Consider the following 16,204-nt stretch of genomic DNA (forward strand, 5'->3'; position numbering starts at 1 on the left):
AATATTGATCCTGTTGGCCATTGTGTTGTGCCTGGAACCACACACCCCCTGCGTAGCTATAAAACTATTTGATTTAGAACAAAACAAGCCCCCACAAAACTTTCTCCATCTCTTTCTCTCTCTGTCACGCTTTTTCTTCCACCTCATCCCTCCCTGGTCGTCCAGAGAAGCAGCTGGAGAGGGAAAGAGAGAGCAAGCCCAAATTCCCCTCTGCTCTCCTCACCTCCTGAAGAGACCCCACATGAAAGTTGGGAAATCTAGCTCTGGTGTTTGCCAAGCAACTATGTCTCCCTCCTCCCCTCCCTCCCCATACCCAATAAAACACTGGGAGCACAATGCATTTCCCCCAGCAGTGCAGCAGTGTCTGCAGCAATACTACTTTCCCTGTTCACATAGTGTTCTCCCTGCCTGTCAGGAGGCTACAGGGCTTGGTGTGAGGGGTGTGAGGGGGGTGGGGGGGGATGGATAGGAGGGAGGGAGGGGAAAGATGGGGCCATGTAGAGGGTTTGATGTTCTCTTCCCTCCCCTTCACATAAGATGTGATACTGAGTGAGAGAGAGAACAGTGTGAATGAGATAGGAGGATGGAGTAGAGAGAAAGAGAGATGGAGTATAGTGGAAGAGGAAGCCAGAGGAATGAGGATAGTGTTTGAGAAAGAGAGAGGGGAGGATACTGAGAGGCTTTTTCAGTTTACTCAACTTTTTGAGTTAAACTTTTGTTGCGTTTTGCAACTAAACATGATTATTTGTTTCTCTGAAATGAAACCATCAAGTGATATATTTCAAATTAATACATGTCTTTGTACAACCCCATTTCATGATTAGATGGTAAAAAAAAACATCTCTTTCATAAGTTCTTTAAACAATAAAAGCTCATTTACCAACATTTCTCAAAATCTATTTATAGCATTTTGGAATGATACTTTATTTAATCTACACAATAGATCATATCTGAACATTTTGTAAATGTCCATTCTGAATGTCCATTGCCCCAGGTGTACATAATCAAGTCAAATAAATTAACCAATTATATTTTGTACAGATAAGTTGTGACGCTCAGCTACTGTATGACTCTTTCGACATGCCACTGGAAAGGTTGAAAACCGCAATTCATTTTGTCATACCTGAAAATACTGCAGAGTAATTGAAAGCAACCTTGCTTCAAACACACACAATAGCATCTTTAAAGGGATAGCTTGCTCAGAAAACCAACTAACATGATTTTCAACCTACCTTGGCTGTATTTGATTCATTAAGGCAGGTTTGAGATATTTACTTTCCTTTCGACACTTACTAGTCATATGTTGTTACTGTTAGCATTCTCAGTGACACTTACCATTAAACTGTTCTTATGCCTTTGTAATAAAACTATAATTGCTTTTGGAGCCATTTGTTTTTGTCCTATTAAGTTACGACTTTGAAGAGGCTTGTAATGACGTGTCAAACACGCTGTTAATGGCTGGAATGGGCTCAATGGAATACATTGGTTTTACGTTGCATCTATAACCAAGCCGACTCTTGGTCAGGAATTTAACGCACCGTCTCGACACTTACATCACCAAAACATAGAACTTTATTTTGGTGAGTGTTCTTATATATATATATATATATATATATATATATATATATATATATATATAAAAAGAAGTTATAATTTAATACAGTAGAAATGTTTACGAATTAGATGCGCTGAAATGAAAGCCTCTTCCAAAAATGATTTAGCAAAAAATTTAAAGTTTGTATTGATAGGTATAATCTAGAGCTAGGTGTGTTGATTTTAAATCGGTTGGGTATCCTTCGCATGACACACTTGTTGAATTATGCAAGAGAACCTGACAACAATAGCAGTTAATTAAAGCTGAAAGCAGCGTTGCTGAGGTTTAAAACCTCTTCGGGCTAGGGGCAGCATCCTGAATTTTCGGATGACTGATGTGCCCAATGTAAACTGCCTTTTACTCAGGCCTAGAAGCTAGGATACGCATATAATTGGTAGCATTGGATAAAAAACACTCTGACGTTTCTAAACCTGTTAAAATAATGTATGTGAGTATAACAGAACTGATATGGCAGGCAAAAACCTGAGGAAGATCCATCCGGAATAATTTTTTTGAGGTTCACAGGCCTTTTCAATGCTAGCCTATGGGATATACAAAAAAAAAGACCCAGTTTGCAGTTCCTATGGCTTCCACTAGATGTCAACAGTCTTTATAAAGGGTTTCAGGCTTGTTTCTTGAAAAACGAACAAGTAGCTGTAGTTTTTCCAAGGTGTCCCTCATTAGAAATGTAGTCTTGTTGGCGTGTGAATGAGGTGCACGCGCTTTGTTATTTATCTTCCCTATTGAACATACTATTCTCCGTCTTAAATATTATCGTTTATTTTGATATTCGAGTACCTGAGGATAAATTGGGAACATCATTTGACTTGTTTGGACGAACTGTACTGGTAACGTTTTGGATTCGTTTGTATTCATGTTGAACGAGTGGATTACTGAAATCAATGACTTTTTTGGATATAAAGAAGGACTTTATCGAACAAAATGTCCATTCATCGTGTAGCTAGGACTCTTGGGATTGCAAACAGAGGAAGATCTTCAAAAGGTAAGTGATTTATTTTATTGCCATTTGTGATTTTGTGACGCCTGTGGTTTGAAAAAGTATTTTAATGTGATGCGCTGTCCTCAGATAATCACATGGTATGCTTTCGCCATGAAGCCTTTTTGAAATGTGACAACGCGGTTGGATTAATAACAAGTTAAGCTTTTAAATAATGTAAGACACTTGTATGTTCATGAATGTTTAATATTCCGATTTTGTCATTTTAATTTGGCGCACTCCAACTTCACCGAATGTTGTCCTAGGCCTTTAGAGTTAGCTGTGTACCCTCTGTGCCACCACCAGGACAAATTGGACAGATCGGCCTAGGATGAGCTACTATCTCACCACGTTTTGAAAATATCAGAACTGAAAATCTTTAAAAGTCTTCTTCTCCTGAACCGCTGGAATGATCGGCACCATATTTGGTTCGTAACATCTACAGTTGAAGTCGGAAGTTTACATACATCTTAGCCAAATACATTTACCGTAATTTCCGGACTATAAGCCGCTACTTTATTCCCACGCTTTGAACCTCGCGGCTTATACATTGATGCGGCTAATTTATGGATTTTTCCCGCTTTCACAAGATTCATGCCGCCAAAAAGCTGACCACCGTCACATAATGTGACGTAAATCGAGCGAGCTCAAACTTCCCATCATTCTGATTACGGTAGTCATTTTGTCACCCTCATCATGGCAAAGACACGGAGAAATGCATATGATGCAGCTTTCAAGTTGAAGGCGATCGATCTGGCTGTTGGAAAAGGAAATAGAGCTGCTGCATGGGAGCTTGGCCTTAATGAGTCGATGATAAGACGTTGGAAACAGCAGCGTGAGGGACTGACTCAGTGCATAAAGACAACAAAAGCTTTCAGAGGGAAGAAAAGCAGATGGCCCGAACTAGAAAATGAGCTTGAAGACTGGGTCAACACACAGAGAGCAGACGACCGAGGTGTTTCAACTGTGCAGTTCCGACTGAAAGCCAAAACAATCGCCACCGCAATGAAGTTTGAGGATTTTAGAGGTGGACCATCGTGGTGTCTAAGATTTATGAGACGTAAAGGCCTGTCCATCAGGATACGGACGAGTCTGTGTCAGCAGCTCCCTCCCGACTACGAGGAAAAAGTTTCAAACTTCCGCAAATTCACTGATGCAAAGATAGCGTAGCATTCCATCGTCCAGCACGACATCATAAATATGGATGAGGTTCCTCTGACGTTTGACCTGCCTCTCACTGGGACTGTCAACAGGAAAGGCGAATCATCCGTCACGCTGAAAACAACTGGGCATGAAAAAACGCAGTTCACCTGTGTTCTGAGCTGCACGGCATCGGGAGAAAAGCTTCCACCGATGCTGATTTTTAAACGCCCGAGAGAAATTGTTGTGAAAGTCAACAAGAAAGGATGGCTGACGGAAGGCCTAATGCATGAATGGCATACGGAGTGTTACGGCAAGCGACCGGGAGGATTCTTTCACAAGAACAAGGCATTGCTCGTGTTGGACAGCATGAGGGCCCACATAACAGATTCTGTGAAAGAAGCCATGAAGAGGACAAACTCAATTCCAGCTGTGATTCCTGAGGGCACAACAAAGTATTTGCAGCCACTCGACATCAGTGTAAATTGTGCATTTAAGGTGGCGCTCCGTGTTCAGTGGGAGGCTTGGATGACAAGTGGGGAGAAATATGGTCAAGTCTGCCAGTGGGTCCTGACAGCGTGGAGCATTGTCAAAAAATCCACTATCATCAACGGGTTTCGAAAGGCTGGACTGCTGCGTGTTGAAGAGGGCAGCATGAGCTCAGCGGGGAATTTGCCTCCGGTTGAAAGTGACGAGAGCGACAATGAAAACGATCCAACATCGGATGAAGCAATTCTGAGGTTATTCAACTCCGACACTGAAGGAGATGACTTCAGTGGTTTCAGTGCACAGGAGGAGGAAGATAGTGACCAATGACTTTCTTGGTAGGCTACTGTTTACTGCTATTTTTTTTATTTTTGTTACAAGCCGTGTTTCGTTAAAGCCTATTTATTTTTGTTACAAGCCGTGTTTAGTTTAAAAGCCTATTTATTTTTGTTACAAGCCGTGTTTCGTTTAAAAGCCTATTTATTTTTGTTACAAGCCGTGTTTCGTTAAAGCCTATTTATTTTTGTTACAAGCCGTGTTTCGTTTAAAAGCCTATTTATTTTTGTTACAAACACTACAGCCAAAATGGGAGCCACTTACCAAAACTACAAATTCTAGCTCATTTTTCAAAAAACAAGCCTGAAACTCTTTCTAAAGACTGTTGACATCTAGTGGAAACCCTAGGAACTGCAATTTGGGAGGTCTTCCTTTTATATTCCCATTCCCAGCCATTGTAATCAATGGTGAGCTGGGAGGAAAACATTCTGGGTGGATTGTCCTTGGGTTTTCGCCTGCCATATCAGTTCTGTTATACTCACATACATTATTTTAACAGTTTGGGAAACATTGGAGTGTTTTCTATCCAGTACTACCAATTATATGCATATCCTAGCTTCTGGACCTGAGTAACAGGCAATTTACTTTGGGCACCTCATTCATCCAAACTTCCGAATACTGGCCCCTAGCCCGAAGAAGTTAACTGCCTGCCTGATGTCTTGAGATGTTGTTTCAATATATCCACATAACATGATGCCATCTATTTTGTGAAGTGCACCAGTCCCTCCTGCAGCAAAGCACCCCCACAACATGATGCTGCCACCCCGTGCTTCATGGTTGGGATGGTGTTATTCGGCTTGCAAGCCTCCCCCTTTTTCCTCCAAACATAACTTAATGTTCACTATGGCCAAACAGTTCTATTTTTGTTTCATCAGACCAGAGGACATTTCTTCAAAAAGTACGATCTTTTTCCCCATGTGCAGTTGCAAACCGTCGTCTGGCTTTTTAATGCAGTTTTGGTGCAGTGGCTTCTTCCTTGCTGAGCAGCCTTTCAGGTTATGTCGATATAGGACTCGTTTTACTGTGGATATGGATACTTTTGTACCTGTTTCCTCCAGCATCTTCACAAGGTCCTTTGCTGTTGTTCTGGGATTGATTTGCACTTTTCACACCAAAGTACGTTCATCTCTAGGAGACAGAACGCATCTCCTTCCTGAGCGGTATGACAGCTGCGTAGTCCCATGGTGTTTATACTTGCTTACTATTGTTTGTACAGATGAACATGGTACCTTCAGGCATTTTGAAATTGCTCCCAAGGATGAACCAGACTTGTGGAGGTCCACAATTTTTTTTCTGAGATCTTGCGTGATTTCTTTTGATTTTCCCATGATGTCAAGCAAAGAGGCACTGAGTTTGAAGGTAGGCCTTGAAATACATCCGCAGGTATACCTCCAATTGACTCAAATTATGTCAATTAGCCTATCAGATGCTTCTAAAGCCATAACATCATTTTCTGGAATTTTCCAAGCTGTTTACAGGCACAGTCAACTTAGTGTATGTAAACTTCTGACCCACTGGAATTGTGATACAGTGAATTATAAGTGAAATAATCTGTCTGTAAACAATGTTGGAAAAATTACTTGTGTCATGCACAAAGTAGATGTCCTAACCAACTTGCCAAACTATAGTTTGTCAACAAGAAATTTGTGGAGTGGTTGAAAAAGTAGTTTTAATGACGCCAACCTAAGGGTATGTAAACTTCCGACTTCAACTGTATATAGCATTTTCCAAGAGTCTAGCTAAAACAACATGGCTTCTATGAGCTAATGAACTTGCATGAAAGTTTTTTCATGCCAACAGCGCCACCATGCGGCCAAACTCAAACATATTCTACAGGTTAGCTAGACACCTCGCTGAGTGTGTGCCACATTTCATCACTCTCAGTCGAACAGATCAAGAGATATAAACATCTGCCCGGGTATACCACCTCCGTGTGGTCAATCTGAATGTGCTTGCATATGTTGAGCACAGGGTTTGGAACATGTGCAACAATTTTTGTTAAAATACGATTATCCTTGTCTGATCTATAGGCATTTCTGTGCCAGTTGTTTGACATACTAGCCTTGAAAATGTTGCATTGGGAGACATTAGCCCATAGATGCCACGTATCAAGGTTTGTGCAGATCGGTCGTTCTCTGCCAAAGAAGTAATGTTTTAAGTGTTTTGCACAAAATTCTAAATATTAGAAGTGCAGTGCGGGTTGACAAGGTCATGTTTCGGAGGACGCATGGCTCTCGACCTTTACCTGTCCCGAGTCCGTAGTGGAGTTGCAGCGAAGGACAAGACTGTAACTACCAATTTGATATCACGGGGAGAAAAATGGGTCAAAATAATGATATTTTACTTCTGAAGAGAGACAACAAAACAAAACTACAGGTTAAACTCAAATAAAGCATACTACTTAATGGCAAACAAACCAGGTAAATATCTCACAGCTCTCACAAAACGAACACACGCCAAGTCAATTATAATTTTAAAAGATAAAGATACAAATGCGGTAATTAGAAACAACAATGTGATTAATGACTATTTTAAAAGCTTTGAAAATGTATATAAATCAGAATCAGAATTAAACAGATCATATAGCCTTCTTAGACCCAACAACCCTGAAGAAATTATCAGCAGACAAAAAATTATCACTAAAAATAGAGATCCCACGAAAATAAATATGAAATACTTTTAAAACATTTGCATGGAGAAAAGCACCAGGAATGGATGGCTTTCCCATAGAATTGTGTTAAACATATTGTGACAAAGTAGCGCCCCTATTTACACAAAAGCCGTGCTATAAATTCTCAGACAACCCAAAGATTCCTAAATGCCCTTCCAGACTCCCTCCACCTTCCCAAGGATGTCAGAGTACAAAAATCAGTTAACCACCTAACTGAGGAACTCAATTTAACCTTGCACAATACCCTAGATGCAGTTGCACCCCTAAAAACTAAAAACATTTGTCATAAGAAACTTGCTCCCTGGTATACAGAACATACCCGAGCTCTGAAGCAAACAGAAAATTGGAACGGAAATGGCGCTACACCAAACTGGAAGTCTTCTGACTAGCTAGGAAAGACAGTACCGTGCAGTATCGAAGAGCCCTCGCTGCTGCTCGATCATCCTATTTTTCCAACTTAATTGAGGAAAATAAGAACAATCCCCCAAAAACAGCTAACTAAAAAGCAGCATTCCCCAAGAGAGGATGGCTTTCACTTCAGCAGTGATATATTCATGAACTTCTTAGAGGAAAATATCATGATCATTAGAAAGCAAATTATGGACTCCTTTTGAAATATTCGTAGTCCTCCAAAGCTCAGTTGTCCTGAGGCTGCACAACTCTGCCAGGACCTTGGATCAAAGGAGAGACTCAAGTTTTTTAACACTATATCTCTTGACACATTGATGAAAATAATCATGGCCTCTAAACCTTCAAGCTGCATACTGGACCCCTATTCCAACTAAACTACGGAAAGAGCTGCTTCCTGTGCTTGGCCCTCCTATGTTGACCATAATAAATGTCTCTCTATCCACCAGATGTGAACTCACTAAAAGTGGCGGTAATAAAGCCTCTCTCGAAAAAGCCAAACCGTGACCCAGAAACTATAAAAAACTATCGGCCTATATCGAATCTCCCATTCCTCTCAATTTTTTTGGAAAAAGCTATTGCGCAGCAACTCACTGCCTTCCTGAAGACAAACAATGTATACGAAATGCTTCAGTCTGGTTTTAGACCCCATCATAGCACTGAGACTACACTTGTGAAGGTGGTAAATTACCTTTTAATGGCATCAGACCGAGACTCTGCATCTGTGCTTGTGTTCCTAGACCTTAGTTCTGCTTTTGATACCATTGACCACCACATTATTTTGGAGAGATTGGAAACCAAAATTGGTCTACACGGACAAGTTCTAGCCTGGTTTAGATCTTATCTCTGTGGATGGTTTGTCCTCTGACAAATCAACGGTAAATTTCGGTGTTCCTCAAGGCTCCGTTTTAGGACCACTATTGTTTTCACTATATAGTTTACCTCTTGTTGATGTCATTCGGAAACATAATGTTGACTTTCACTGCTATGCGGACGACACACAGCTGTACATTTCAATGAAATGTGGTGAAGCCCCAAAATTGACCTCCCTGAAAGCCTGTGTTTCAGATATAAGGAAGTGGATGGCAGGGCTTTCTCCTATAGAGCTCAATTTTTATTGAATGGTCTGCCTATCCATGTGAGAGACGCAGACTCGGTCTCAACCTTTAAGTCTTTATTGAAGACTCATCTCTTCAGTAGGTCCTATGATTTAGTATAGTCTGGCCCAGGAGTGTGAAGGTGAACGGAAAGGCACTGGAGCAACGAACCACCCTTGCTGTCTCTGCCTGGCTGGTTCCCTTTTCTCCACTGGGATTCTCTGCCTCTAACCCTATTACAGGGGCTGAGTCACTGGCCTACTGGTGCTCTTCCATGCTGTCCCTAGGAGGGGTGCGTCACTTGAGCGGGTTGAGTCACTGACGTTGTCTATCTGTCCGGCTTGGTGCCCCCCCTTGGGTTGTGCCGTGGGGGAGATCTTTGTGGGCTATACTCGGCCTTGTCTAATAGTGGTAAGTTGGTGGTTGAAGATATCCCTCTAGTGGTGTGGGGGCTGTGCTTTGGCATAGTGGGTGGGGTTATATCTTTCCTGTTTGACCCTGTCCAGAGGTATCGTCGGGCGGGGTCACAGTGTCTCCTGACCCCTCCTGTCTCAGCCTCCAGTATTTATGCTGCAGTAGTTTGTGTCGGGGGGCTAGGGTCAGTCTGTTACGTCTGGAGTATTTCTCCTGTCTTATCCGGTGTCCTGTGTGAATTTAAGTATGCTCTCTCTGATTCTCTCTCTCTTTTTTCTCTCTCTGAGTCCTAGGACCATGCCTCAGGACTACCTGGTCTGATGACCAGGTAGTTGCTGTCCCCAGTCCTTGCTGTCCCCAGTCCATCTGGTCATGCTGTTGCTCCAGTTTCAACTGTTCTGCCTGTGGCTATGGAACCCTGACCTGTTCACCAGACATGCTACCTTTCCCAGACCTGCTGTTTTCAACTCTCTAGAGACGGTAGAGATACTCTGAATGATTGGCTATGAAAAGCCAACTGACCTGTTGCACCCTCTACAACCCTCTACAACCACTATTATTATTTGACCCTGCGGTCATCTATGAACATTTGAACATCTTGGCTATGTTCTGTTATAATCTCCACCCGGCACAGCCAGAGGAGGACTGGCCACCCCTCATAGCCTACTTCCTCTCTAAGTTTCTTCCTAGGTTCTGACCTTTCTAGGAAGTTTTTCCTAGCCACCGTGCTTCTACACCTGCATTGTTTGCTGTTTGGGGTTTTAGGCTGTGTTTCTGTACAGCACTTTGTGACATCAGATGTTGCAAGAAGGGCTTTAGAAATTAATTTGATTGATTGATTGATTGATTGGTAGATGATTCTGTGCTTCCAAATTTGTGGTAACAGTTTCCTGTTTCAGCATGACAATGCCCTCGTGCACAATGTGAGGTCCATACAGAAATTGTTTGTCGAGATTGGTGTGGAATAACTTGACTGGCCCGCACAGAGCCCTGACCTCAACCCCATCAAACATCTTTAGGATGAATTGGAACACTGACTGCTAGCCAGACCTAATCACCCAACTTCAGTGCCCGACCTCACTAATGCTCTTGTGGCTGAATGGAAGCATGTCCCTGCAGCAATGTTCCAACATCTAATGGAAAACCTTCCCAGAGTGGAGTGGAGGCTATTACAGAAGCAAAGGGGGACCAACTCCATATTAATGCCCATGATTTTTAGAATGAGATGTTTCGAACAAGCATGTGTCCACATACTTTTGGTCATGTAGTGTACCATAAGGTTTCGGCAGCTTCGCTGCTTGAACCCCTAATAATGACCAGCAACATCAACATATACAGTAGGGTTTCACCAGCTTCACTGCTTGAACCCCTAATAATGACCAGCGACATCAACATAAACAGTAGGGTTTCGCCAGCTTCGCTGCTTGAACCTCTAATAATGACCAGCAACATCAACATATACAGTAGGGTTTTGTCAGGTTTGCTTTATCATCTATTCATTAATGAGGCAGTCTAGACAGCACATGATTAGAGGTAGCCTAGACAGAGAAAGTTTAGACAAAACAATCATTAGTCCCTATTAAGAATGACTGCGGTCATCACTCAACTTTTGGGAGTCAATGTGGCTGAGAAGTCACAAGAATGTTCATAAGAAGGGCGTGACGTGACTGCGTGACAGATGTGTAACCCGTGATTCAGATGGATTTGATACAATTAAAGCTCTTTGGAGTATGTTCATCCATTGTCCACCTGTTACTTTTGACGACTATTGGTAGTGTGTGGGTGTGTGTACAGTGAGTGTACAAAACATGAGGAACACCTTCCTAATGTTGAGTTGCACCCCATTTTCCCATCAGAACCGCCTCAATTCGTCAGGGCACGGGCATGGACTCTACATATTTATCTTGGCCAGGTCGCAATTGTAAATGAGAACTTGTTCTCAACTTGCCTACCTGGTTAAATAAAGGTGAAATACAAAAATATATAAAACCTGGTGTCAAATGCATTCTACAGGGATGCTGGCCCATGTTGACTCCAATGCTTCCCACAGCAGAGTTGCAGTTCTTGCCACCTTCAAACCGATGTGCCTGGCACCTACTATCATACCCCGTTCAAAGGCACTTAAATATTTTGTCTTGCCCATTCACACTTTGAAAGGCACAAATACACAATCCCATGTTTTAATTGTTTCAAAGCTTAAAAATACTTATTTCAAATTTCTACAATGATTGAAGTGGTCAGTCTATGCCATGGAAAGAGCAGGTGTTCCTATTTTCTTTTACACTCAGTGTATGTGGATGTAGCAATGGTCATGCCCCAAATTGCTGCACACAAGCATGAGCCCAGGGTCCTATTCATTTGGCACCAAATGTAAGAAAATGGACTGGAAAATGGAGGGACTACGTCCATGTTCCGTTGCAAAACATATACAACATTGCATTCCCTAATGAACATGACCCAGGTAAAGGCCATCGGAAAACCCTCCTGGCCCTAGTACTGGCTATGGGGTGTTTGTGTTCGAGACAAGGCGGTGTGGGATCCTGGCAGTAAGAGGAGACCCAGCCTGTTGGGTGTTGGCCAGCCACGGAGGACTACCCCACTATTAATAGCTATTAGCTGCATGGCGAATCTTAAGAAAGACCATGGGCCTCCCACACACAATCGTCTACTCAGACTCTCACAAACACACACATGCACACAAACACACTCACTTGCAGATGCAGACTTATACAATTGCACTCGCTGACACGCAGTCAAGGGAAACTCGCACACTCAAACACTGACACGCAGACTATTGTGCATAAGCCTACTGAAGGAGCATGCACATTCTGTTACAATTCCTCTCCCTCTCCCCCTAGCCCTCTTTCTTTATCTCTCGATCGCTCTCTCACACACACACATACAGACACACACACACAGACTGGGTTAGAGTGTGTCAGTAGTGTTCACTAAGACAACGGCGGTGGCCTGCTGTGGATTCCGCTGGCCTCTCTTGGACCAGGGCCATACACATTCCTGCTTCCCCCAGGTTGCCATTGGTTCAGCTCAGCCAGTGCACTCTGTCACCCCGCAAGTTTGTGTGTGTGTGTGTGTGTGTGTGTGTGCATATGTTCCTTTACACAAGCGTGTGTGTGTGCACATTCCTTCATTCATGCATGTTTGTGTGCGTGCAGTTCTTTCGTTCGTGCATGTTGGTTCATGTTTGTGTGCGTGCAGTTCTTTCGTTCGTGCAGTTCTTTCATTCGTGCATGTTGGCTCATGTTTGTGTGCGTGCAGTTCTTTCTTTCGTGCATGTTGGTTCATGTTTGTGTGCGTGCAGTTCTTTCGTTCGTGCATGTTGGTTCATGTTTGTGTGCGTGCAGTTCTTTCGTTCGTGCATGTTGGTTCATGTTTGTGTGCGTGCAGTTCTTTCGTTCGTGCATGTTGGTTCATGTTTGTGTGCGTGCAGTTCTTTCGTTTGTGCATGTTGGTTCATGTTTGTGTGTGTGTGCAGTTCTTTCGTTCGTGCATGTTGGTTCATGTTTGTGTGCGTGCAGTTCTTTCGTTCGTGCATGTTGGTTCATGTTTGTGTGCGTGCAGTTCTTTCATTCGTGCATGTTGGTTCATGTTTGTGTGCGTGCAGTTCTTTCGTTTGTGCATGTTGGTTCATGTTTGTGTGCGTGCAGTTCTTTCGATCGTGCATGTTGGTTCATGTTTGTGTGCGTGCAATTCTTTCGTTCGTGCATGTTGGTTCATGTTTGTGTGTGTGCAGTTCTTTCGATCGTGCATGTTGGTTCATGTTTGTGTGCGTGCAATTCTTTCGTTCGTGCATGTTGGTTCATGTTTGTGTGCGTGCAGTTCTTTCGATCGTGCATGTTGGTTCATGTTTGTGTGCGTGCAGTTCTTTCATTCGCGCATGTTGGTTCATGTTTGTGTGCGTGCAGTTCTTTCGTTCGTGCATGTTGGTTCATGTTTGTGTGCGTGCAATTCTTTCGTTCGTGCATGTTGGTTCATGTTTGTGTGCGTGCAGTTCTTTCGATCGTGCATGTTGGTTCATGTTTGTGTGCATGCAGTTCTTTCGTTCGTGCATGTTGGTTCATGTTTGTGTGCGTGCAGTTCTTTCATTCGTGCATGTTGGTTCATGTTTGTGTGCGTGCAGTTCTTTCGTTCGTGCATGTTGGTTCATGTTTGTGTGCGTGCAGTTCTTTCGATCGTGCATGTTGGTTCATGTTTGTGTGCGTGCAATTCTTTCGTTCGTGCATGTTGGTTCATGTTTGTGTGCGTGCAGTTCTTTCGATCGTGCATGTTGGTTCATGTTTGTGTGTGTAACCTACACCTGCATGGCCCCACAGGACACAAGCATGCTTCTACTGTACATATACTATCGCAAATCTCCAAATTCTTTCTCTGCATCCTGTTTTCTGTACTGTCAGTTCCCCACCCACCCACCCACCCACCCACCCTCTCTCTCTCTTTCTCTCTCGCTCTCTCTTTCTCTCTCTCTCTCTCTCTCTTGCTCTCTCTCTCTCTCTCTCTCTCTCTCTCTCTCTCTCGCTCTCTCACATGCGCACACACACACACCACAGAGGTGTCTTTGGGACTGTGAGGAGGCTCAAGGAGCGTTACTAGAGAGTGGGCCACCCCTAGTCCCCCGTATCCTGATGCTAACCTAATCAGCCTCACACTGAATCTGAAGTCACGCTCTGGACCACACTGTAAGACAAATCAATTAAACATTTAACATAGTATTTTTCTATTGTAAAGTTTCCACTCCTCTCTCCTGGGTAGTTCCATTTTATTTCAATCACTTTTTGTCCTCCACCCTTTAGATTTGAACAAAACTTTCCATATGTATTTGCCTATGGCAGAAGTGGTCTGAAAGTGACTTTTAGACCAGAATGCCAGAATGCCAGAACATACCATGAGACATCCATGTCTTCATCACTGGAAAATGGGTTGAGTTTGAGATCACTTAAAAGCTTACAAACAGGGTTAATCAAAGTATTTTATAATTTCTTGAACTATTATATATATTTTTTAATATATACGTCCTTTAACCTTTAACGTAAAATAATACAAATATTTTAGCATCTGTTTAGACTCTATTTGACATAATCTGAGGCGTTTGTGTTGTGCCATTCATTGATTAAGACACAGCATACGTTTGAATACAGGATGGGTGTCATTTCAATCATAAAAATACAATTCATAGAATGTACATATCCCTTCAGACCAGGGGTTGTAACCGGTTCAGGGAACAGAACCGCAAACCGGAAAATAACAAAACCTTTCCCAGAACAGAACTAGAACTGAGGAAGAAAGTGATCTATACTGTTCCCGGAACAGAAACATTATTTTAAAAGCAGTAGAACCACAAAAAAACGCAACAAAGCGCCAATGCAAAGCACTCACTGTCACTCAGAAACGTATTCCAGTGTCTGACTGCCTGCCAGCTGAAAATCTTTGCCAGTGTGTGTGTATAGGCTACATGCCCCTCCCTCCGAAGTATGTATAGTCTACTGTAGCTACTGACATTACAGGCGTGATTCATAAATTAGGAAGATATATTTTTTTATTAGAGAACAATGGATTAACTTGTTCAATGCTAGTTAAGGATACTATAGTTATCACATTTCACATTGGATTTATTAACTACAAAAAGGTAGTAATTCTGGTGCAGCTCTGCACACCCAAGCTTGTTGTCTAGCTAGCGTGTTAGCTAGCTCTGGCCTAGCTCTTGAAAACTCTAGGTGGCATTATGTGTAATGTAATGGAACTGAGAATCATGATCAAGGCCTAACTCTGGTCCAACGTTAGTTAAGTCAACTTTGAAGTTCAAAGACACTCAAAGTTCCTTGATATCAGTTGCTCCTCCAAAGGTATAATTCTTTGGGCCTAATTCAGATAATGCATGTCATAACAACAAGATGCCTAGCGCTTTCCTTACCTGCAAAATTTCAGTCACATGTCGCACCCTACACCAATGCATGTACATAGCTTGACCGCTCAATAGCAAGCTGCTTTATCCATTGGTGAAGTCATTTAATGTCGAGCTAAATGTAGAAAAAAAAAATGATTTCAGAGGTTTAAAAAGGAATAGAAAGGAACGGCATAAAACGTAAATTTTTTTGTTCGAACCGGTTCAGAACTTTATTTTGCTGGTCGGAGCAATGGAATGGAAATGTAAAAAAAAGTATGGTTCTGTTCAGAGTGAAGTGATTGGGAATTTTCTGGGGTTCCAACCCATGCTTCAGACCACTGCAATTTAGCTAGTACATCATTGGAATGTAATTGAATTGAAATGTTTACTTCCAATTACTACCACAAAGATGTTCATTGGTCCACCCACTGTCAAATGCCTACTTAAATGGGAAAGTCTATTCTATTATCTGCATCTATATTTCTATGATTTCAATAAGTTTCCTATGGAGGATTGACAGTATCATTTAAAACAACTGATATTCCCATTCAAGCCAACATTCTCTGATGTGTGGACCTCCAACCATCTTTGTGCTGCAGTTTGAAAGTATACATTTGAATTTGATCCACATATTAGTACATTTATCAGCCAAAACATGTCTAAACGGATGGCGGGCACAACACAAACACCTCCCACACATTGACTTGGTACCGGTACCCCCTGTATATAGCCTCGTTATTGTTATTTTATTGTTGCTCTTTTATTTTTTACTGTAGCTAATTTAGTACATATTTTTCTTAACTCTTATTTTTCATAAAATGGCGTTGTTGGTTAAGGGCCTGTAAGTAAGCATTTCACGGTAAGGTCTACCTGTTGTATTCGGTGCATATGACAAATAACATTTGATTTGATTCAGATGATGTAAAATATGGTCAAAGCTACAACCTATGCGAAATTGAACATAATCAGAGTTTTTATATAAGGATCTTAAGGATCAAACCCTTTTTTTCAATTTCTGCCTAAAATGACATACCCAAATCTTACTGCCTGTAGCTCAGGACCTGAAGCAAGGATATGCATATTCTTGATACCATTTGAAGTTTGTGGAAATGTGAAATTAATGAAGGATAATATAACACATTAGATCTGTTAAAAGATAATA

The sequence above is a fragment of the Oncorhynchus kisutch genome, linkage group LG22 (assembly GCF_002021735.2).
Source record: "Oncorhynchus kisutch isolate 150728-3 linkage group LG22, Okis_V2, whole genome shotgun sequence".
In the NCBI taxonomy this organism is placed as follows: domain Eukaryota; kingdom Metazoa; phylum Chordata; class Actinopteri; order Salmoniformes; family Salmonidae; genus Oncorhynchus; species Oncorhynchus kisutch.